General features: G+C 47.0%; 1 long non-coding RNA gene across 1 annotated transcript in view; it reads left to right on the top strand.

Moving 5' to 3' along the window:
- The window catches only part of LOC134943450 (uncharacterized), a 40,885-nt gene extending 17,771 nt beyond the window's left edge, over window positions 1-23,114 (top strand). The window contains exon 3 of the long non-coding RNA XR_010181546.1: window positions 23,000-23,114. This is a non-coding gene — a long non-coding RNA (uncharacterized LOC134943450). The remainder of the gene's footprint in view (window positions 1-22,999) is intronic.
- The last annotated feature ends 2,282 nt before the right edge of the window (window positions 23,115-25,396 follow it).

Below are 25,396 nucleotides of genomic sequence, written 5' to 3'. Positions count from 1 at the left end.
TACCCGTGGTTTTTTTTTCTTTCTTCTTTATACATACATACTACTACATCTCTTTATCAACCAGTCTATATTAGCAGCAGACACAGTACGGTAGTTCACGGCTGTAGCTACCTCTGTGTCGGCACTCGGCAGTCCGTCCATAATTGTATACCACCTACCCGTGGTTTTTTTTTCTTTCTTCTTTATACATACATACTACTACATCTCTTTATCAACCAGTCTATATTAGCAGCAGACACAGTACGGTAGTTCACGGCTGTAGCTACCTCTGTGTCGGCACTCGGCAGTCCGTCCATAATTGTATACCACCTACCCGTGTTTTTTTTTTCTTTCTTCTTTATACATACATACTACTACATCTCTTTATCAACCAGTCTATATTAGCAGCAGACACAGTACGGTAGTTCACGGCTGTAGCTACCTCTGTGTCGGCACTCGGCAGTCCGTCCATAAATGTATACCACCTACCCGTGGTTTTTTTTTCTTTCTTCTTTATACATACATACTACTACATCTCTTTATCAACCAGTCTATATTAGCAGCAGACACAGTACAGTACGGTAGTCCACGGCTGTAGCTACCTCTGTGTCGGCACTCGGCAGTCCGTCCATAATTGTATACCACCTACCCGAGGTTTTTTTTTCTTTCTTCTTTATACATACATACTACTACATCTCTTTATCAACCAGTCTATATTAGCAGCAGACACAGTACAGTACGGTAGTTCACGGCTGTAGCTACCTCTGTGTCGGCACTCGGCAGTCCGTCCATAATTGTATACCACCTACCCGTGTTTTTTTTTTCTTTCTTCTTTAGACATACATACTACTACATCTCTTTATCAACCAGTCTATATTAGCAGCAGACACAGTACGGTAGTTCACGGCTGTAGCTACCTCTGTGTCGGCACTCGGCAGTCCGTCCATAATTGTATACCACCTACCCGTGGTTTTTTTTCTTTCTTCTTTATACATACATACTACTGCATCTCTTTATCAACCAGTCTATATTAGCAGCAGACACAGTACAGTACGGTAGTCCACGGCTGTAGCTACCTCTGTGTCGGCACTCGGCAGTCCGTCCATAATTGTATACCACCTACCCGAGGTTTTTTTTTCTTTCTTCTTTATACATACATACTACTACATCTCTTTATCAACCAGTCTATATTAGCAGCAGACACAGTACAGTACGGTAGTTCACGGCTGTAGCTACCTCTGTGTCGGCACTCGGCAGTCCGTCCATAATTGTATACTAGTATCCATCCATCTCCATTGTTTACCTGAGGTGCCTTTTAGTTGTGCCTATTAAAATATGGAGAACAAAAATGTTGAGGTTCCAAAATTAGGGAAAGATCAAGATCCACTTCCACCTCGTGCTGAAGCTGCTGCCACTAGTCATGGCCGAGACGATGAAATGCCAGCAACGTCGTCTGCCAAGGCCGATGCCCAATGTCATAGTACAGAGCATGTCAAATCCAAAACACCAAATATCAGTAAAAAAAGGACTCCAAAACCTAAAATAAAATTGTCGGAGGAGAAGCGTAAACTTGCCAATATGCCATTTACCACACGGAGTGGCAAGGAACGGCTGAGGCCCTGGCCTATGTTCATGGCTAGTGGTTCAGCTTCACATGAGGATGGAGGCACTCAGCCTCTCGCTAGAAAAATGAAAAGACTCAAGCTGGCAAAAGCAGTAGCACCGCAAAGAACTGTGCGTTCTTCGAAATCCCAAATCCACAAGGAGAGTCCAATTGTGTCGGTTGCGATGCCTGACCTTCCCAACACTGGACGTGAAGAGCATGCGCCTTCCACCATTTGCACGCCCCCTGCAAGTGCTGGAAGGAGCACCCGCAGTCCAGTTCCTGATAGTCAGATTGAAGATGTCAGTGTTGAAGTACACCAGGATGAGGAGGATATGGGTGTTGCTGGCGCTGGGGAGGAAATTGACCAGGAGGATTCTGATGGTGAGGTGGTTTGTTTAAGTCAGGCACCCGGGGAGACACCTGTTGTCCGTGGGAGGAATATGGCCGTTGACATGCCTGGTGAAAATACCAAAAAAATCAGCTCTTCGGTGTGGAACTATTTCAACAGAAATGCGGACAACAGGTGTCAAGCCGTGTGTTCCCTTTGTCAAGCTGTAATAAGTAGGGGTAAGGACGTTAACCACCTCGGAACATCCTTCCTTATACGTCACCTGCAGCGCATTCATAATAAGTCAGTGACAAGTTCAAAAACTTTGGGTGACAGCGGAAGCAGTCCACTGACCAGTAAATCCCTTCCTCTTGTAACCAAGCTCACGCAAACCACCCCACCAACTCCCTCAGTGTCAATTTCCTCCTTCCCCAGGAATGCCAATAGTCCTGCAGGCCATGTCACTGGCAATTCTGACGAGTCCTCTCCTGCCTGGGATTCCTCCGATGCATCCTTGCGTGTAACGCCTACTGCTGCTGGCGCTGCTGTTGTTGCTGCTGGGAGTCGATGGTCATCCCAGAGGGGAAGTCGTAAGACCACTTTTACTACTTCCACCAAGCAATTGACTGTCCAACAGTCCTTTGCGAGGAAGATGAAATATCACAGCAGTCATCCTACTGCAAAGCGGATAACTGAGGCCTTGGCATCCTGGGTGGTGAGAACCGTGGTTCCGGTATCCATCATTACTGCAGAGCCAACTAGAGACTTGTTGGAGGTACTGTGTCCCCGGTACCAAATACCATCTAGGTTCCATTTCTCTAGGCAGGCGATACCGAAAATTTACACAGACCTCAGAAAAAGAGTCACCAGTGTCCTAAAAAATGCAGCTGTACCCAATGTCCACTTAACCACGGACATGTGGACAAGTGGAGCAGGGCAGGGTCAGGACTATATGACTGTGACAGCCCACTGGGTAGATGTATGGACTCCCGCCGCAAGAACAGCAGCGGCGGCACCAGTAGCAGCATCTCGCAAACGCCAACTCTTTCCTAGGCAGGCTACGCTTTGTATCACCGGTTTCCAGAATACGCACACAGCTGAAAACCTCTTACGGCAACTGAGGAAGATTATCGCGGAATGGCTTACCCCAATTGGACTCTCCTGTGGATTTGTGGCATCGGACAACGCCAGCAATATTGTGTGTGCATTAAATATGGGCAAATTCCAGCACGTCCCATGTTTTGCACATACCTTGAATTTGGTGGTGCAGAATTATTTAAAAAACGACAGGGGCGTGCAAGAGATGCTGTCGGTGGCCAGAAGAATTGCGGGACACTTTCGGCATACAGGCACCACGTACAGAAGACTGGAGCACCACCAAAAACTACTGAACCTGCCCTGCCATCATCTGAAGCAAGAAGTGGTAACGAGGTGGAATTCAACCCTCTATATGCTTCAGAGGTTGGAGGAGCAGCAAAAGGCCATTCAAGCCTATACAATTGAGCACGATATAGGAGGTGGAATGCACCTGTCTCAAGCGCAGTGGAGAATGATTTCAACGTTGTGCAAGGTTCTGCTGCCCTTTGAACTTGCCACACGTGAAGTCAGTTCAGACACTGCCAGCCTGAGTCAGGTCATTCCCCTCATCAGGCTTTTGCAGAAGAAGCTGGAGACATTGAAGGAGGAGCTAACACAGAGCGATTCCGCTAGGCATGTGGGACTTGTGGATGGAGCCCTTAATTCGCTTAACAAGGATTCACGGGTGGTCAATCTGTTGAAATCAGAGCACTACATTTTGGCCACCGTGCTCGATCCTAGATTTAAAGCCTACCTTGGATCTCTCTTTCAAGCGGAACGCGACCTGTCAACATCTCCTCCTTCACATTCTCCCGCAACTAGGGGTGCAAGGAAAAGGCTCAGAATTCCGAGCCCACCCGCTGGCGGTGATGCAGGGCAGTCTGGAGCGACTGCTGATGCTGACATCTGGTCCGGACTGAAGGACCTGACAACGATTACGGACATGTCGTCTACTGTCACTGCATATGATTCTCTCACCATTGAAAGAATGGTGGAGGATTATATGAGTGACCGCATCCAAGTAGGCACGTCACACAGTCCATACTTATACTGGCAGGAAAAAGAGGCAATTTGGAGGCCATTGCACAAACTGGCTTTATTCTACCTAAGTTGCCCTCCCACAAGTGTGTACTCCGAAAGAGTGTTTAGTGCCGCCGCTCACCTTGTCAGCAATCGGCGTACGAGGTTACATCCAGAAAATGTGGAGAAGATGATGTTCATTAAAATGAATTATAATCAATTCCTCCGAAGAGACATTGACCAGCAGCAATTGCCTCCACAAAGTACACAGGGAGCTGAGATGGTGGATTCCAGTGGGGACGAATTGATAATCTGTGAGGAGGGGGATGTACACGGTGATATATCGGAGGATGATGATGAGGTGGACATCTTGCCTCTGTAGAGCCAGTTTGTGCAAGGAGAGATTAATTGCTTCTTTTTTGGGGGGGGTCCAAACCAACCCGTCATATCAGTCACAGTCGTGTGGCAGACCCTGTCACTGAAATGATGGGTTGGTTAAAGTGTGCATGTCCTGTTTTGTTTATACAACATAAGGGTGGGTGGGAGGGCCCAAGGACAATTCCATCTTGCACCTCTTTTTTCTTTTCTTTTTCTTTGCGTCATGTGCTGTTTGGGGAGGGTTTTTTGGAAGGGACATCCTGCGTAACACTGCAGTGCCACTCCTAAATGGGCCCGGTGTTTGTGTCGGCCACTAGGGTCGCTTATCTTACTCACACAGTCAGCTACCTCATTGCGCCTCTTTTTTTCTTTGCGTCATGTGCTGTTTGGGGAGGGTTTTTTGGAAGGGCCATCCTGCGTGACACTGCAGTGCCACTCCTAGATGGGCCCGGTGTTTGTGTCGGCCACTAGGGTCGCTGATCTTACTCACACAGCTACCTCATTGCGCCTCTTATTTTCTTTGCGTCATGTGCTGTTTGGGGAGGGTTTTTTGGAAGGGACATCCTGCGTGACACTGCAGTGCCACTCCTAGATGGGCCCGGTGTTTGTGTCGGCCACTAGGGTCGCTAATCTTACTCACACAGCTACCTCATTGCGCCTCTTTTTTTCTTTGCGTCATGTGCTGTTTGGGGAGGGTTTTTTGGAAGGGACATCCTGCGTGACACTGCAGTGACACTCCTAAATGGGCCCGGTGTTTGTGTCGGCCACTAGGGTCGCTAATCTTACTCACACAGCTACCTCATTGCGCCTCTTATTTTCTTTGCGTCATGTGCTGTTTGGGGAGGGTTTTTTGGAAGGGACATCCTGCGTGACACTGCAGTGACACTCCTAGATGGGCCAGGTGTTTGTGTCGGCCACTAGGGTCGCTTAGTTTAGTCATCCAGCGACCTCGGTGCAAATTTTAGGACTAAAAATAATATTGTGAGGTGTGAGGTATTCAGAATAGACTGAAAATGAGTGGAAATTATGGTTTTTGAGGTTAATAATAATATGGGATCAAAATGACCCCCAAATTCTATGATTTAAGCTGTTTTTTAGGGTTTTTTGAAAAAAACACCCGAATCCAAAACACACCCGAATCCGACAAAAAAAATTCGGTGAGGTTTTGCCAAAACGCGGTCGAACCCAAAACACGGCCGCGGAACCGAACCCAAAACCAAAACACAAAACCCGAAAAATTTCAGGCGCTCATCTCTACCTGAGGCACAAAAATGTAAGACAGAGATGAAATGTGTCAGTGTTGGAATTGCTGTAGGATGACAAATTGTACTCTCTAGATCACTCTCTATTATTGAAAGAGTTTCTAGGATGACATAAGGGGGCAGCCTTTATCGCTGCACCACCTCATCATCTGGCATTCCAAAAAGGGTGACATGGGTTCGAAAGATACTAGGCCTTGCACGCCTCCTTTTTCTTCGAGGATGAGGGCCAGGTTGGGGTTGGCCGTATAGCGCATACATATATGTCGCCGTCGCCAACTGAAATATACATTTAACAGACTGTTAATACATAACCCAATGATTGCTAACAAACATTATTGTCAACCATTTTTAATAACTTAAAACCACTTATAGATGTGGTGTAATCCATCTCTAAATTGTGCACAATAGAAGGAAAGAAACATTGTATACATTTTTTATTACAAAAAACCCAGGTTAATACAAAATAAATAAAAAACATACCACACCAACACAATGAGCATGCATATACCTACCAGAAAAAAACAAAAACAAAAAAACAGCAAACAGCAAAAAGCTGAAAAAACCTTCACAAGCCTACTTTGTCCAAAAAGAGGACAAAAATAATCTGCCTTGAGAATAAGACAGAAACAGTGGCATAACTACTGCCCCCGCAGTCCTCGCGGTGGCTTGGGGGCGAGGGGCTGCGGGGGCGCCACTGACTTAGAACAGATTGACATGCGGACGAGCGTCCGCATGTCAATCTGCAGTCTCCTCTCCCTCCCTGCTGTGTTGGAGGGACACGGAACGCACATCGCGCGTCTCTCCTGTGTCCCTCCCTGGCTCTCCCCCGGCCGGTCTAAGGAAGTGCCGTTCGTGAGCTCTGATTGGCTCACGAACCGGCACTTCCTTTATTAGACCAGCCGGGGGGAGAGCCAGGAGGGATGCAGGAGAGACGCGCGATGCGCTCCGTGTCCCTCCAACACATATGGGGGGGAGCAGGCACTTGGGGCATATACCTGGCACTGGGGGCATATGCCTGGCACTGGGGGCATATACCTGGCACTGTGGGGGGCAGATATGGCACTGGGGGCATATACCTGGCACTGTGGGGGGAAGATCTGGCACTGGGGGCATATACCTGGCACTGTGGGGGCAGATCAGGCACTGGGGGCATTTACCTGGCACTGTGGGGGCAGATCTGGCACTGGGGGCATATACCTGGCACTGTGGGGGGAAGATCTGGCACTGGGGGCATATACCTGGCACTGTGGGGGCAGATCTGGCACTGGGGGCATACACCTGGCACTGTGGGGGCAGATCTGGCACTGGGGGCATATACCTGGCACTGTGGGGGCAGATCTGGCACTGGGGGCATATACCTGGCACTGTGGGGGCAGATCTGGCACTGGGGACATATACCTGGCACTGTGGGGGGAAGATCTGGCACTCTAGGCATATACCTGGCACTGTGGGGGCAGATCTGGCACTGGGGGCATATACCTGGCACTGTGGGGGCAGATCTGGCACTGGGGGCATATACCTGGCACTGTGGGGGCAGATCTGGCACTGGGGGCATTTACCTGGCACTGTGGGGGCAGATCTGGCACTGGGGGCATATACCTGGCACTGTGGGGGGAAGATCTGGCACAGGGGGCATAAACCTGGCACTGTGGGGGCAGATCTGGCACTGGGGGCATATACCTGGCACTGTGGGGGCAGATCTGGCACTGGGGGCATATACCTGGCACTGTGGGGGCAGATCTGGCACTGAGGGCATATACCTGGCACTGTGGGGGGAAGATCTGGCACTGGAGGCATATACCTGGCACTGTGGGGGCAGATCTGGCACTGGGGGCATATACCTGGCACTGTGGGGGCAGATCTGGCACTTGGGGCATATACCTGGCACTGTGGGGGCAGATCTGGCACTGGGGGCATATACCTGGCACTGTGGGGGGAAGATCTGGCACTGGAGGCATATACCTGGCACTGTGGGGGCAGATCTGGCACTGGGGGCATATACCTGGCACTGTGGGGGCAGATCTGGCACTGGGGGCATATACCTGGCACTGTGGGGGCAGATCTGGCACTGGGGGCATATACCTGGCACTGTGGCGGGAAGATCTGGCACTGGAGGCATATACCTGGCACTGTGGGGGAATATCTGGCACTGGGGGCATATACCTGGCTCTGTTGGGGAATATTTGGCACTGGGGGGAGCAGGCACTGAGGGGGCATATGTGGCACTGTGGGGGAATATTTGGCACTGGGGGGGAGCAGGCACTGAGGGGGCATATGTGGCACTGGGGGGGGGTATATGTGGCACTGGGGGCATGTACCTGGCACTGTGGGGGAATATCTGGCACTAGGGGCATATACCTGGCACTGTGGGGGAATATCTGGCACTGGGGGCATATGTGGCACTGGGAGCATGGCCCTAGCAACAAGCACTACCCCCTAGCAACGAGCATGACACCCAGTGCATGAAACCCCTGGCAACGAGCATGACACCCTGAGCATGAAAACCCCTGGCACCGTGCATGGAACCAAGAGCATGAAACCCCTGGCAACGAGCAGGTAATTTAAAAGTAATTAGAAGCCTTACTGTAGAACTTAATGTGTAATGGGCATTACGGTGTGTGTCATAATGTATCAGACATTACGGTGTGTTGTATACTATATCACGGGCATTGTGGTATGTGGTATAATGTCTCAGGATCATTGTGGTGTGTGTCATACTGTGTCACAGACATTGTATGTGCTATAATGTATCAGGGGCATTGCAGTGTGTAGCATAATGTATAACGGGCATTGCGATTCCTGTCATAATGTGTCACAGGCATTACGGTGTGTGGCATAATGTGTCTGGGGCATTACAGTGTGTGCATATTGTGTCATGTGCATTATTGTGTGTGGCATAATGGCTAAGGCCATTGCAGTATGTGGCATAATGTATACTGGGCATTACTATAAGGAGGAAAAATGACAAATAATGTAAGGGGCATGAATCAGGATTATTTTTCTTTCCTGTGGTGGCCAACGTCTGGGCGTGCAGGTTGCAAAACTGGGGTATAAGGTAGTCTTTTCCTGCAATGCGACGCCCTCCACGCAAAGCCACGCCCATTTTGACAAAGCCACACACCCTTTTTGTCGGGCGCGCGCATTTTTCTACCTTTGCTAGTGCCAATTACGGGGGGTATGGGGGGGGGGGGGGGGCGCCGAAGGATTTTTTGGCTTGGGGGAGAAAAATTTCTAGTTACGCCACTGGGCAGAAACAAACACTCAATAAGCACACATTAAGATAAACCAACACCCCACCACACAACACACACCTATGAACATGCACATACTTACCAGCAGATGAATAGGATACACAAAATGGCAAAAAGCCACAAAAAAGAAAAGAAAACTGCCTACTTTGCCACAAAAAAAAAAATAAGATGCTGCTGCCGTCAGGAAAAAGAGAAATAATCTGAATAAACACACACATAGAAAAATACACCCCACCACACAAAACACACCTATGAACATGCATATACTTACCCGCAGATGAATAGGATACACAAAATGGCAAAAGGCCACAAAAAGAAAAGAAAACCGGCTACTTTGCCACAAAAAACAAATTAAGATTTGGCGTATTGCAGTCGCACAGCATGTAGCATAAACAATGCATGCTTTTTTTATTTTTGGTATTTTTTTGTGTGTGTATTGAAGGATGTTTGTAGTGTGGATGACTTGAATTCATTTTTTTTTTGTTTTGTCATTCTCAAAGTAACAACAGTATAAATATATCTGCGGGTAAGTATATGCATGTTCATAGGTGTGTGTTGTGTGGTGGGGTGTATTTTTCTATGTATGTGTTTATTCAGATTATTATTATAATCTGAATAAATACACACACACACAGGGCCGGCGCCACCATTAGGCAGCTTTAGGCAGCTGCCTATGGGCGCTGGCCACTGGAGGGCGGCATGCTCCACTTAGATCTATTTTACAAAAAAAATAATATATTTTTCTATGTAAGCCGGGAGTCGGCCGCGGCGAGTATCTAGTCTGCCACCAACGGCAGTGTATTGGTTTTCCTGCAGCTGCTCCATGTCTCTAACAGAAATAGACGGAGCTGCGGCCCAGGTACGAGAGAGCAAGTCAGGAGACGGGCGCCACACAGACAGCCTAGACGTCAGCGCTAACATGCCGTGCGCTTGTTTACAAGTTGATGACTCGCCCTGTGTGGCGCCCGTCTCCTGACTTGCTCTCTCGTACCCGGGCCGCAGCTCCGTCTAGTTCTACTAGAGACATGGAGTAGGGGCAGGGCTGTCGGCATTATGCGGAGAAGAGTCAGACTCAGAGGCGTCATTAGTAAGGATTGCAGCCGTTTTATCCCCGCCTCCGCCCTAGACAGAACTTCAAGTTCTCCTCGATGGCTACCATCGACGATCCCTCCCCCTAACATTATCATTATTACTGCTGCTGGAAGCCCCAAGATGAGGGCAGAAGGGTGACGCTGTGGATGGTGATGTCTACTGCATCAGAAAGGCGAGAATGCACTGCTTTGACGCCAGGTTAGAACTCTGCTCCTGCGGGCACACACAGTTACACCCCCCAGTGTCTCTCTATCCCCTCTCTGCCGTCCGGCGTCTCCCTATCCCCTCCCTGCCGCCCCTCGTCTCCGTACCCCTTCCCTGTCGCCCCGCGTCTCCCTATCCCCTCCCTGCCGTCCGCGTCTCCCTATCCCCTCCCTGCCGTCCCAGATCTCCCTATCCCCTCCCTGCCGCCTGGCATCTCCCTATCCCCTCCCTGCCGCCCGGCGTCTCCCTACCCCCCTCTCTGCCGCCCCGCGTCTCCGTACCCCTTCCAAGCAGCCCCGCGTCTCCCTGGGTCTGGGACTCCAGGTCGACAACAAAAAGGTCAACACGCCTTAGGTCGACGCCAATTGGTCGACACACCTTAGGTCGACATGGACAAAAGGTCGACATGGACAAAAGGACGACAGGAACAAGGTCGACATGGAAAAAGGTCGACATGAGTTTTTTATGTTTTTTTTGGTGTCGTTTTCTTCGTAGAGTGACCGGGAACCCCAATTAGTGCACCGCGTCCCCTCGCATGGCTCGCTTCGCTCGCCATGCTTCGGGCATGGTGCCTTCACTCCGCTCCGCTTCGCTCGGCACAGATTACCGTTCCAATCGTAGTCCACATGGATCGTTAAGTATGAAAAAGTTCCAAAAAAGAAAAAAATTGTGAAAAACTCATGTCGACCTTGTTCCTGTCGACCTTTTGTCCATGTCAACCTAAGGCGTGTCGACCAATTGGCGTCGACCTAAGGTGTGTCGACCTTTTTGTTGTCGACCTGGAGTCCGGATACCGTCTCCCTATCCCCTCCCTTCCGCCTGCGTCTCCCTATCCCCTCCCTGCCATCCCGCATCTCCCTATCCCCTCCCTGTCGCTTCGCATTTCCCTATCCCCTCCCTGCCGCTTCGCGTCTCCTTATCCCCTCCCTGCAGCCCAGCGTCTCCCTATCCCCTACCTGCAGCCCGGCGTCTCTCTATCACCCTGCGTCTCTCTATCCCCTCCCTGCAGCCTGGCGTCTCCCTATCCCCTCCCTGCAGCCTGGCGTCTCCCTATCATCCTGCGTCTCCCTATCCCCTCCCTGCAGCTTCGCATCTCCTTATCCCCTCCCTGCAGCCCAGCGTCTCCCTATCCCCTACCTGCAGCCTGGCGTCTCTCTATCATCCTGCGTCTCCCTATCCCCTCCCTGCAGCCCGGCGTCTCCCTATCCCCTCCCTGCAGCCTGGCGTCTCCCTATCATCCTGCGTCTCCCTATCCCCTCCCTGCAGCACGGCGTCTCCCAATCCCCTCCCTGCCGTCCCGCGTCTCACTATCCCCTCCCTGCAGCCCGGCGTCTCCCTATCATCCTGCGTGTCCCTATCCCCTCCCTGCAACCTGGCGTCTCCCTATCCCCTCCCTGCCGTCCCGCGTCTCACTATCCCCTCCCTACAGCCCGGCGTCTCCCTATCATCCTGCGTGCCCCATCCCCTCCCTGTCGCCCCTTCAAGATTCTGCTACGGGGACCATAAAGTTCTAGTTACAACCCAGGTGCCTATCTATAATACTGTATACTATAATACTGTATAAAACAACAGACTGTGGTATTATACTATATATGGATTTGTGGCTGGATGCATTTTAACTTGTGTGCATTTAATATAATATTTGTCTTAAGGTTTTCTTTTTCTGCTATTTTGCTGCTTCAGGAGGATCAACATACTATTAACAAAGCCTCAGGTGGAGGTGGGGTAGGCAGAAATTTTGCCTAGGGCGCCGAGAAACCTTGCACCGGCCCTGCACACACACACACACACACACACACACACACACACACACACACACACACACACACACGAGGGAGTTGCAATTCTTGTCCCACAAGCCATTGACCAAATTAATTTTGGAAATAAGAACATGGGCGCTTTGAACCAAGGAACGTATCTGGAGAGAGATCACCGATGCGGTGAATGCGGTGGGACCAATTGTCCGCACACCTCAAGAAGTGTGAAGACAGTAAGTACATACTAAAGCACACTCTAAAACACTATTGTCTGCATTTACTAAGATGGGAGGTAGTTTTTAGATGTGATGTTGCCTATAGCAACCAAGACTATTACATACTGTATGTAACCTTCAAGAAGGTGCAAGATAAATGAACAGCTTAATGTTTGATTGGTATGTTTCTAAATCTATCTTGAAGTACAAATTACATATTACAATATTTACTGCTATGTATGTGAACAAGTAGGAGTTGTCCAGAGTAATGTAGGGTATGATTTTTTTTATTCCCAACCCCAAAAACATCTGTAGTTGGTCTGACTTCAAGTCCCAGCTGAAGACCAAGAAGTCTGCACAGTGGAGAGCTTTGAGGGAGACAGGGGGAGGGACACTCCCCGAGAGTGTTGAATACACGGACTTGGAGGAGCAATCCTTGGTCTGTGTGGTGGATGAGGAGTTGGCAGGTGTGTCCGAAATGGACACTGACATGCCTGCCCATGAATGTCCACATGCCTTGGCAGGTAAATTTTGTTTTTGTTTTTTATTTGTATATTTACATTTAAAAAAATTGTGGGTTACTAATGTTTTAAATTTTCTTTTGTCTCCTATTCCAATCACAGCACAGGAGGTGTAGCTCACTGAGGCTGAGGAGGGTGGGAGCAATGCCAGCTCCAGTCCGGCAACACACTGAGGCACTCCCTCAACCCAGTCTCCAGGAGCTTCTCGCCCAAATTGTGAGGCAAGGGAGAAGTAACACCGAATTCCATGACCAGATGCTCCTGGAGGTCCATGAGCTGACCTCCACGATCCGTGATCTGTCCTCCACTGTGTGACAAGGCATGTGTGACATCTAATCTGTTGCAGAAGCCATGCGTGACATATCTGACACTATTGGCCAAGGCATGCAGACCATCGCAGCCCTACTTGGTCAGACTCTCAAGGAGACTGCAACCCCTGCCCTATCCCCTAGCCCTGCCCAGGAACAAGATCACACTGGGCAGGCCCCTCGCAGATCCACATGCAGACCCAACCCAAAAGAACAACCTCTTCAGCTGGGCAAAAAAAGGTGAAAACAGTGATTTCTCTCCAGATACAGTCCTTGGTTCCAGTGCCCATGTTCTGTATCCAAAAATGAATTTTGTCAATGGCTTGTGGAACAAGAATATCCAAATCCCTCCTGTAAAATGGGGGTTGGTGTCTTCTCTTTTCTTTCCCTGGCTGTGATGCATTATCCTGTTAAATTGTCCCAATTCCTCTTCAGTTTGTGGGTATGATTGTTGCGTTTGGGTATTGGGCCCAGAATCTTCCTCAATTTTCCCCACATCTTCCTCAGCCAGGGTACTGAGACCAGTCTGTTTGTTGCAGAGATGGGGGTAACTGACTACTGGGTACTGTATTCCTCTTTTCTGCACAGCCAGGTGCTTGTTGCTATGCCATTTGGTATAGTCTCTATTTTATTTCTCTTTGTCTTTGTGTTATGAATATTTTTGGTGGGATTTATGAGTACAATTATTTAAATCTCTTACACTTTGTCCTAAAATTGTGTTTTTATTATTGTGATGCATGGTAATGTTTTTTAATTTAAAAAAAACCCATCATGCTCTGACCATTTTATGGGTTTAAACCAAAAAGCATACTAGGGGTTAAATTTGCTAAGATAGGAGTTCTATTTAAGATGGGATATTGCCCATCGCAACCAAACAGTTTCCAGGTCTTATCTTCTAGAAGGTGCTAGATAAATGAGAAGTAGAATCTGATTGGTTGCTATGAACTCCCATCTTAGTAACTTTACCCCTATGAATGTAGTACCTGAAGCATTATTACTGAACATTATAGGGAAACTGGCATTATGGTGGAAATGTTGTTATATGAAACACACAACAAATGTATTACTCAAGAAAACATGGCATGTATGTGGGATATAAGACTACAGTGTGTGTATTTTGAAAGCAGAATTGCAGCTTGATAGACAACTCAAAGCAATCTGTCAGCTCAAAGCAATGTGAACACAGAAATATGGCCTTTAAAAAAAATAAGTTGTGTGTACTGTATACAATTGCTTGACAAACAACACATGTAATACATGTGCAGTACATATGTAATAGTTGTAAACAAACATGTGTAAAGATGGAGTGTTGCACATATTCAGGGAGTGGAAGACTACATACAATTTCAGAGAGAGCTACAGATGTAGTTGAGGCATTTGCATTGCAAACAGGTGTGTTTGATTTGCAATTATTTGCTAGGAGAGCCCTGACAGGACACCTGTGCTGAGCGTTCCCATGCTGTGCACGGCCCTAGACTTACTTGGCAGCTGCAAATGGCCAGTGTGCACTGACAGCAATTTGCTTTACAGCCATGCTAAAATCATGCCTGCAGCCCATAGCACACTCCCCCGCAAGACACCCACCTTCACACCCCTTTTCGCTAGCCTGCGAAGCCATTCCCCCTGCACCGACTTCACTATGCCTCTGTGTCGTTGCCTGTCAGCGTTCACAAATTTTATGTGTATGCCTGCACATTTGTCACACGGCGAGGCCAGCACATGCACACTCGTGACTTTGTGTGTGCGCATTCAGCTAAAACCCACTGGTTGCGATGCGATATGTAGCAGCGATCAGGTCTGAATTACCCCCACAGTCAGGATATCACACAGCCCCTGGTATTCCCTCAACTGCTTTCACAACTGATGGATTTTTACTTGCAGCCACTGTTTAAACACACTATGAGCTACATCAAGGATATCACCGATTTCCTCAGGAAACTGAAGGAGGTGACTAATGTCACCAAAGAATCGTGTGACACTAGATGTGTCAAGCTTTTAAACTAACATTCTACATGACGCAGGGAGTGAAACATGTAGGGAGCTTCTAACCAAGTGTACATTGTACTTTGGTCCACTTGCAGATTTTGCAATGTTGCTCATTGATTTAATATGCAACAAAAATTGTTTACTTTTTGAGAACTCCTTTTACTTACAAGGCACGGCTATGGGGTCCAACATGGTCCCGTCATGCAGTATGCCAATATTTTCATGGCTACATACAGTATGAACATACCCACATCACTGACAATTATATTTCTGGACAGAAGTTATCATTATATGTTTGCTACATAGATAATTTATTTATCATCTGGCAGGGAGAAGAGGAGTCACTTGTCTTCATTGACTACTTAAACTCACTTCTGGGTACCATACTTTTTAGCATCACATTCATCAAATGTATATTGATTTCTTGGATGTATCCATCATCAGTAAATACCCTACTTTTTGCCTCCAGCTTCCATGCAGTACCTCTTAAAAGGGGCTTACCCTTCTCTCAACTACTAAAGGTGGTACAGATTACTTCTGAACTGACAGAAATACTGATGGCCTTACAATCAATGAGCCAGAGATTTCTTGTTTGAGGTTACTCTAGGGGTGAAACTGAGAATGCATTAACCAAAATTGGACAAGTTAAAAAAGGGACTTCTCCACAGGAATGATGTTTGTGCCTGCCCTGAAATTGATAAATGAAACATTTGCATCATGTTCACCACAGCATCATTCTCTATTTCTAAAAAAAAATACTTGCACATTGGCATTTGATTTCCAGTGACCCACTGTTGGCAACTTGCATTGTCAACTCTCCTAGATCTGCATACAAACAGGGACCCAACCTTAAGGATCTTTTGGTCACTGATGTTTCCAAAAGAAAAGTGAAAAACCCACTAATTGGCTAACTACAAAGAATGCTCTGGTTGCCATAACTGCCAATTTCTTTTGCTTGGTAGCCCTTCATTAACCAATTCGACAACAAGAGATATACCATCAGACAGAGATTAGACTGCACCAGTAGGTTTAGAATATATTTCCTAAAATGTCCCTGCAACCTTCTTTATGTAGGCAAGACCATTAGAATGCTCAAGGAAAGGTTGAGCCAACACCGCTCATTGATTAAGAAAAGCCTTACCAGTACTGCTGACTGAAATGACTTTGCCCATAGCCAAACATTTCAAGGAAGCGCATGATACCATCAATCAACTTAAATGTTGCATAATTCACCAAATACTTCCACTCCAGAAAGGAGATTGCAGCAGGATTCTATTACAAAGAGAAACTCAGTGGATACACAGATTAAGGTCCAGGAGGACTTAATGAAGAATTTAGACTGGACTGCTTCCTTTGAAATCATTGACTTGAATTGCAATATCCCTGTGCTACCTTCTCTTGGATTACACTTGACTGCCAAATATGACCTTTTTCTATCCATTATGTTTGTGCAGGACACCACCGTGTGTTCTGCATTTCCATAATGTACTGTGTATACCTATCCATGTTGCAGTCTCTTACTTAAAGTGGAAGGTCACCGCTGTGTGCCCTTTTCATCACTTAATTTTTCAAGATTTAAAGTTCTAAAGTTCTCAGGTACATGATCCATTATTTTGTACCTGAGTTGAGATAAGCTGTGTCTTTGTTTTTAAAGTGTTAGGTTGCTCTATAGCCTTGTCCATCAGGGCTTGATGTATTGCGCTTCTATGCTGTGCAGCAAAGAAGCGCCATACATCAAGCCCTGATGGGCAAGGTTATAGATGGAGTGATTGTGATAGACAATTGTTGCAATGTGAAACAAAGTGGATACATACACTGAATACTTTGCAAGCTAATGGTCTAAATGAGTATCTGTCAGTTAATTGCTTCATCTAGTGGAGTTACTGATTTACAATGTTGCTACATAACGTTACATTTCAAGAGCATATTGTATTGAGAGTTGTGTTGCAAAATGGTTATATACTGATCTGTGTATGAAATTATCTTTCTCTAACGTCCTAAGTGGATGCTGGGGACTCCGTAAGGACCATGGGGAATAGCGGCTCTGCAGGAGACTGGGCACATCTAAAGGAAGCTTTAGGACTATCTGGTGTGCACTGGCTCCTCCCCCCATGACCCTCCTCCAAGCCTCAGTTAGATCTCTGTGCCCGAACGAGAAGGGTGCACACTAGGGGCTCTCCTGAGCTTCTTAGTGAAAGTTTTAGTTTAGGTTTTTTATTTTCAGTGAGACCTGCTGGCAACAGGCTCACTGCATCGAGGGACTAAGGGGAGAAGAAGCGAACTCACCTGCGTGCAGAGTGGATTGGGCTTCTTAGGCTACTGGACATTAGCTCCAGAGGGACGATCACAGGCCCAGCCTGGATGGGTCCCAGAGCCGCGCCGCCGGCCCCCTTACAGAGCCAGAAGGCAGAAGAGGTCCGGAAAATCGGCGGCAGAAGACGTCTGTCTTCAACAAGGTAGCGCACAGCACTGCAGCTGTGCGCCATTGCTCTCAGCACACTTCACACTTCGGTCACTGAGGGTGCAGGGCGCTGTGGGGGGGGCGCCCTGAGACGCAATAAAAAACACCTTGGATGGCAAAAAATGCATCACATATAGCTCCTGGGCTATATGGATGCATTTAACCCCTGCCAGAATACATAGAAAAACGGGAGATAAGGCCGCCGATAAGGGGGCGGAGCCTATCTCCTCAGCACACTGGCGCCATTTTCCCTCACAGCTCCGTTGGAGGGAAGCTCCCTGTCTCTCCCCTGCAGTCACTACACTACAGAAAGGGTTAAAAAAGAGAGGGGGGGCACTAATTACGCGCAGTATTAAAGATACAGCAGCTATAAGGGGAAAAACACTTATATAAGGTTATCCCTGTATATATATATAGCGCTCTGGTGTGTGCTGGCAAACTCTCCCTCTGTCTCCCCAAAGGGCTAGTGGGGTCCTGTCCTCTATCAGAGCATTCCCTGTGTGTGTGCTGTATGTCGGTACGTTTGTGTCGACATGTATGAGGAGAAAAATGATGTGGAGACGGAGCAGATTGCCTGTAATAGTGATGTCACCCCCTAGGGGGTCGACACCTGAGTGGATGAACTGTTGGAAGGAATTACGTGACAGTGTCAGCTCTGTATAAAAGACAGTGGTTGACATGAGACAGCCGGCTACTCAGCTTGTGCCTGTCCAGACGTCTCATAGGCCGTCAGGGGCTCTAAAGCGCCCGTTACCTCAGATGGCAGATATAGACGCCGACACGGATACTGACTCCAGTGTCGACGGTGAAGAGACAAATGTGACTTCCAGTAGGGCCACACGTTACATGATTGAGGCAATAAAAAATGTTTTACACATTTCTGATAATACGAGTACCACCAAAAAGGGGTATTATGTTCGGTGAGGAAAAACTACCTGTAGTTTTCCTGAATCTGAGAAATTAAATGAGGTGTGTGATGATGCGTGGTTTTCCCCCGATAACAACTGATAATTTCTAAAATGTTATTGGCATTATATCCTTTCCCGCCAGAGGTTAGGGTGCGTTGGGAAACACCCCCTAGGGGGGATAAAGCGCTCACACGCTTGTAAGGGCTCTACCCTCTCCTGAGATGGCCGCCCTTAAGGATCCTGCTGATAGAAAGCAGGAGGGTATCCTAAAATGTATTTACACACATACTGGTGTTATACTGCGACCAGCAATAGCCTCAGCCTGGATGTGCAGTGCTGGGTTGGCGTGGTCGGATTCCCTGACTGAAAATATTGATACCCTAGATAGGGACAGTATATTTTTGCCTATAGAGCATTTAAAAGATGCATTTCTATATATGCGTGATGCACAGCGGAATATTTGCCGACTGGCATCAAGTCTAAGTGCGTTGTCCATTTCTACCAGTAGAGGGTTATGGACACGTCAGTGGTCAGGTGATGCGTATTCCAAACGGCATTTGGAAGTATTGCCTTATTAAGGGGAGGAGTTATTTGGGGTCGGTCTTTCAGACCTGGTGGCCACGGCAAAAGCTGGGAAATCCACGTTTGTACCCCAGGTCGCCTCTCAACATGAGAAGACGCCGTATTATCAGGCGCAGTCTTTTCGTGGACAAGGGGCAAAAGGTTCCTCATTTCTGCCCCGTGACAGAGGGAGAGGAAAAAGGCTGCAGAAATCAGCCAGTTCCCAGGAACAGAAACCCTCTCCCGCCTCTGCCAAGCCCTCAGTATGACGCTGGGGCTTTACAAGCAGAATCATGCACGGTAGTGGGCCCGTCTCAATGAATTTCAGCGCGCAGTGGGCTCACTCGCAAGTAGACCCCTGGATCCTTCAGGTGATATCTCAGGGGTACAAATTAGAATTCGAGACGTCTCCCCCTCGCCGTTTCCTAAAGTCGGCTTTACCGATGTCTCCTTCTGACACGGAGACAGTTTTGGAAGCCATTCACAAGCTGTATTCCCAGCAGGTGATAATCAAGGTACCCCTCCTGCAACAGGGAACGGGGTATTATTCCACACTGTTGTGGTACCGAAGCCAGACGGCTCGGTGAGACCGATTCTAAATCTAAAATCTTTGAACACTTACATACAGAGGTTCAAATTCAAGATTGAGTCACTCAGAGCAGTGATTGCGAACCTGGAAGAAGGGGACTACATGATGTCTCGGGACATCAAGGATGCTTACCTTCATGTCAAAATTTACCCTTCTCACCAAGGGTACCTCAGGTTTATTGTACAGAACTGTCACTATCAGTTCAGACGCTGCCGTATGGATGGTCCACGGCACCCCGGGTCTTTACCAAGGTAATGACCGAAATGATGATATTCCTTCGAAGGAAGGGAATTTTAGTTACCTTACTTGGACGATTCCCTGATAAGGGTAAGATCCAGGGAACAGTTGGAGGTCGGTGTAGCACTATCTCAGGTAGTGTTGCGGCAGCACGATTGGATTCTCAATATTCCAAAATCGCAGCTGGTTCCGACGACTTGTCTTCTGTTCCTAGGGATGATCCTGGACACAGTCCAGAAAAAGGTGTTTCTCCCGGAGGAGAAAGCAAGGGAGTTATCCGAGCTAGTCAGGAACCTCCTAAAACCGAGCCAAGTCTCAGTGCATCAATGCACAAGGGTTCTGGGTAAAATGGTGGCTTCCTACGAAGCAATCCCATTCCGCAGATTCCACGCAAGAACTTTCCAGTGGGACCTGCTGGACAAATGGTCCGGGTTGCATCTTCAGATGCATCAGCGGATAACCCTGTCACCAAGGACAAGGGTATCCCTCCTGTGGTGGTTGCAGAGTGCTCATCTTCTAGAGGGCCGCAGATTCGGCATTCAGGACTGGGTCCTGGTGACCACGGACGTCAGCCTGCGAGGCTGGGGAGCAGTCACACAGGGAAGGAATATCCAGGGCTTATGGTCAAGCCTGGAGACATCACTTCACATAAATATCCTGAAGCTAAGGGCCATTTACAATGCTCTAAGCTTAGCAAGACCTCTGCTTCAAGGTCAGCCGGTGTTGATCCAGTCGGACAACATCACGGCAGTCACCCACGTAAACAGACAGGGTGGCACAAGAAGCAGGAGGGCAATGGCAGAAGCTGCAAGGATTTTTCGCTGGGCGGAAAATCATGTGATAGCACTGTCAGCAGTATTCATTCCGGGAGTGGACAACTTGGAAGCAGACTTCCTCAGCACGACCTCCACCCGGGAGAGTGGGGACTTCACCCAGAAGTCTTCCACATGATTATAAACCGTTGGGAAAAACTCGACAGGTATTGCGCCAGGTCAAGGGACCCTCAGGCAATAGCTGTAGACGCTCTGGTAACACCGTGGGTGTACCAGTCAGTGTATGTGTTCCCTCCTCTGCCTCTCATACCCAAGGTACTGAGATTGTTAAGATGGAGAGGAGTAAGCACTATATTCGTGGCTCCGGATTGGCCAAGAAGGACTTGGTAACCGGAACTTCAAGAGATGCTCACGGAGGATCCGTGGCCTCTACCTCTAAGAAGGGACCTGCTCCAGCAAGGACCCTGTCTGTTCCAAGACTTACCGCGGCTGCGTTTGACGGCATGGCGGTTGAACGCCGGATCCTGAAGGAAAAAAGGCATTCCGGATGAAGTCATCCCTATCCTGATCAAAGCCAGGAAGGATGTAACCGCAAAACATTATCACCGCATTTGGCGAAAATATGTTGCGTGGTGCGAGGCCAGTAAGGCCCGACGGAGGAAATTCAACTGGGTCGATTCCTACATTTCCTGCAAACAGGAGTGTCTATGGGCCTGAAATTGGGGTCCATTAAGGTTTAAATTTCGGCTCTGTCAATTTTCTTCCAAAAAGAACTAGCTTCAGTCCCTGAAGTTCAGACGTTTGTAAAAGGGGTACTGCATATACAGCCTCCTTTTGTGCCTCCAGTGGCACTTTGGGATCTCAATGTAGTTTTTGGGTTCCAAAAGTCACATTGGTTTGAACCACTTAAATCTGTGGAGTTAAAATATCTCACATGGAAAGTGGTCATGCTGTTGGCCCTGGCCTGGGCCAGGCGCGTGTCAGAATTGGCGGCTTTATCCTGTAAAAGCCCTTATCTGATTTTCCATTTGGACAGGGCGGAATTGAGGACTCGTCCTCAGTTTCTCCCTAAGGTGGTTTCAGCGTTTCACCTGAACCAACCTATTGTGGTGCCTGCGGCTACTAGGGACTTGGAGGACTCCAAGTTGCTAGACGTTGTCAGGCCCTGAAAATATATGTTTCCAGGACGGCTGGAGTCAGGAAATCTGACTCGCTGTTTATCCTGTATGCACCCAACAAGCTGGGTGCTCCTGCTTCTAAGCAGACTATTGCTCGTTGGATTTGTAGTACAATTCAGCTTGCACATTCTGTGGCAGGCCTGCCACAGCCAAAAATCTGTAAATGCCCACTCCACAAGGAAGGTGGGCTCATCTTGGGCGGCTGCCCGAGGGGTCTCGGCTTTACAACTTTGCCGAGCAGCTACTTGGTCAGGAGCAAATACGTTTGTCAAATTCTACAAAATTGATACCCTGGCTGAGGAGGACCTGGAGTTCTCTCATTTGGTGCTGCAGAGTCATCCGCACTCTCCCGCCCGTTTGGGAGCTTTGGTATAATCCCCATGGTCCTTACGGAGTCCCCAGCATCCACTAGGACGTCAGAGAAAATAAGAATTTACTTACCGATAATTCTATTTCTCGTAGTCCGTAGTGGATGCTGGGCGCCCATCCCAAGTGCGGATTGTCTGCATTACTGGTACATAGTTATTGTTACCAAAAAATCGGGTTATTGCTGTAGTGAGCCATCTTTTCTAGAGGCTCCTCTGTTATCATGCTGTTAACTGGGTTCAGATCACAAGTTGTGCAGTGTGATTGGTGTGGCTGGTATGAGTCTTACCCGGGATTCAAAATCCTTCCTTATTGTGTACGCTCGTCCGGGCACAGTATCCTAACTGAGGCTTGGAGGAGGGTCATGGGGGGAGGAGCCAGTGCACACCAGATAGTCCTAAAGCTTTCTTTAGATGTGCCCAGTCTCCTGCGGAGCCGCTATTCCCCATGGTCCTTACGGAGTCCCCAGCATCCACTACGGACGACGAGAAATAGAATTATCGGTAAGTAAATTCTTATTTTTAACTGCTGTGCTTATTTGCTAAAAGTTTCCATGGTGATGGTTGCAGTTTAGCCATTGGCCCATGCTGGTGTCTATGCAGAGGCATTGTCCACTGCTGATGACTTCAGTGGGAAACCAGAATTGGCGCACTTTTGCTCCGATGCACCTGGTGATATGAAACTACTTAAGGTGAGATGTTTTTGTAATATGTATTCCTGATGACAGTTCTAAATAAAACTGAAACGTAGAAGGATACATGTGCTTCGAGCATTATTTATATCTCGGAGTGCCACCGTACCTACACTGCATATACAGTATACTGTATATATATATATATATATATATATATACACACACACACACACACACACAAGGATGGCTCAATAAGTAAGGTAGCAAGACCATGTAATGTTCTCTATATCATTCTAATTTTCCACCAGGCCAGAGCAGGTAGACCACTGCTTCCCCTCACGGCTACTAGACTATGCCTCATATCAGTCACACTGTCCAAACATCAGTTGTATGAAGACAGGGCTGGCGGAAACATGTTCGAATATTGAGGTGAGTAGTGTGATCAGATATCCGTATCTAAAGGGCACATCAGCAGCTGAAATTCATCACCAGCTTGTTACTTTTAGATAGAAAAATGTTTTCGCTTAATGTAAGTAGTTGTAAAATATATATTCAATTTCACTTTCTTAAAGTAACCAATAAGATTAATGTAACAATATTTACTGTATCTAACAACTAAATATCACGACCATTACAACCTGGCATAGCCGGATGATGAATGGTTGTTTTGCAGGCTGCCCTATGCAGTGTATCCTCCTACATAAGTGGTAACCAGCAGGCTATCACAATGGTGCTGGTTTCTCATTATGGGGATTGATGTATATTTTAAGTATTTTTCATTGTTTTTCAAGTGTGTCAGTGAAAAATTCAGCACAATGGTATCTAAAAGTGTAGAATGGATTACTTATAGAAATGTAATTGAGACTTTATGTTTTGGAAATCTTAGCCAACACTTCATTTGCCAGTGTGACGTGCAGGCTGTGAATTTAATGCTTTAGTTCCACAAAATCAATGTTTTGGAAAATCAATTTGGTGATTCACTAGCTAACTTCTGTTTCCTATTGTAATCTTCTATCTAGCTACATTATTACACGCTAGAAACATTTGATATGTCTTCAGTGTGACAAAAAGTGAATGGGTGCATGTTTGTTAAACTGTTTACTGTATGGAAAAATCTTGTTTGCCCCTAAGTTAAGTACACTTAGTAGAACTATTGTTACTCTATTTAATAAAAAAGTAATACTTAGTTGACAAAAAATATTTCCATGAAATCAGTTTCTATCATAGGAAGTATGTAAACTAAAACAATTAAAACTACATATTGTTGTGATAATAACGTGGGCAATTCCCTGATGCAGATCGGTACTCCAATCCACTGATCGTCAGAATCCAATAATCTGCAATTTTTCAGGTGAGTAGGAAAATCCTACATGCTGAAAGTCTCATTGATTCTGATCATTTTTGGGTTGGTATTGCTGAATCAATTATTTCCAACATGTTGGATTTTGCTGATGACCCATCCCAGTCATCGGCAAAACGGGGAATTGCCCCATTTAATTGCAGATGTATGAGCCACTTTAGACCTAATGAACAAATATATTTATTTTGCAATTGATGTAAAGTCTGGGACAGCTGTTAAATCCACCTATTGAGGCAATTACTGGACTTAAAGCAGTACTTGATGAACAGACAACTTTCTGCATGTAAAGTCTGGGACAGCTGTTAAATCCACCTATTGAGGCAATTACTGGACTTAAAGCAGTACTTGATGAACAGACAACTTTCTGCAGCAATTGCTAGCGTGTATTTAATAAGTAGCACTACATATTGCAGTAGTAGACTGAAAAAGGTGTTTGTGAGGTTGAGTGAAAAGCAAGACAAATGCAAAAAGATCTATCACAATTTAATGAATGCATATAACAAAAGCTGGAAGTAGCCATTATGGTATTTATTGATTAAGGACATCCTTATACATGACCTTTTGCTACTTGAGGACTAGTATTGAAAAACCCTGCTTTTGGAGGACTGACTCCTGTCTTTCAATAAAATCAAAGTTCTGCCACTCCAAGCCCTTGAGTTTTAATTAGAAGCTGAAGTATTTTATTAACACATAAATGCTTCCACATATTGAGGTTACTAAACATTTTCTGAACAGTTTTCACAGTTCTTACCCGTTTTAGAGATAGTAACATAATATATTCACTTATTTTTTTCAATCACATTCCCAATTTGCTAATAACATCTCATTGTTCTGCCACTCGAGCCATCAGGCTTCCAGGGGTTTTAATTATAATCTTAATTCTTTCACTTCCTCAGGTTAAATACACGTTTCGAATTATGGCATATTTAGAGAGTTCATGTAAAAAAAGGTGGTTTTATATTGTTAACTACGAGTGATAAAGGAGATGTCCACTTATTTTTTATTCATATTCCCAAATTCATTATAAGATTAATTATGACAGCACAAGATGCAGATGTTTTGCAGATGGCTGTAATATTGCTGAAAGTAGCAGGGCCGGTGCAAGGTTTCTCAGCAGCCTAGGCAAATCTTCATTTGGTCCCCCCCCTCCACCCCTCCCCCACCCCTTCTCCCAATACTCGGCCTCTCAGATGATAAAATGCAGTGGCAGCATCTTATGAGTTATATAGGGAAAGGATATTAGGGTTAGTTTGGGGGATGGGGTTAGGACTGTGGTTCCCAAACTGTGTGCCTAGGCACCCTGGGGTGGCTCAGGACACTTGCAGGGGTGCCTTGGATTGGTGAT

This window comes from Pseudophryne corroboree, chromosome 7, assembly GCF_028390025.1.
Source record: "Pseudophryne corroboree isolate aPseCor3 chromosome 7, aPseCor3.hap2, whole genome shotgun sequence".
NCBI lineage: Eukaryota > Metazoa > Chordata > Amphibia > Anura > Myobatrachidae > Pseudophryne > Pseudophryne corroboree.
This window is presented reverse-complemented; position numbering and strand designations above follow the sequence as displayed.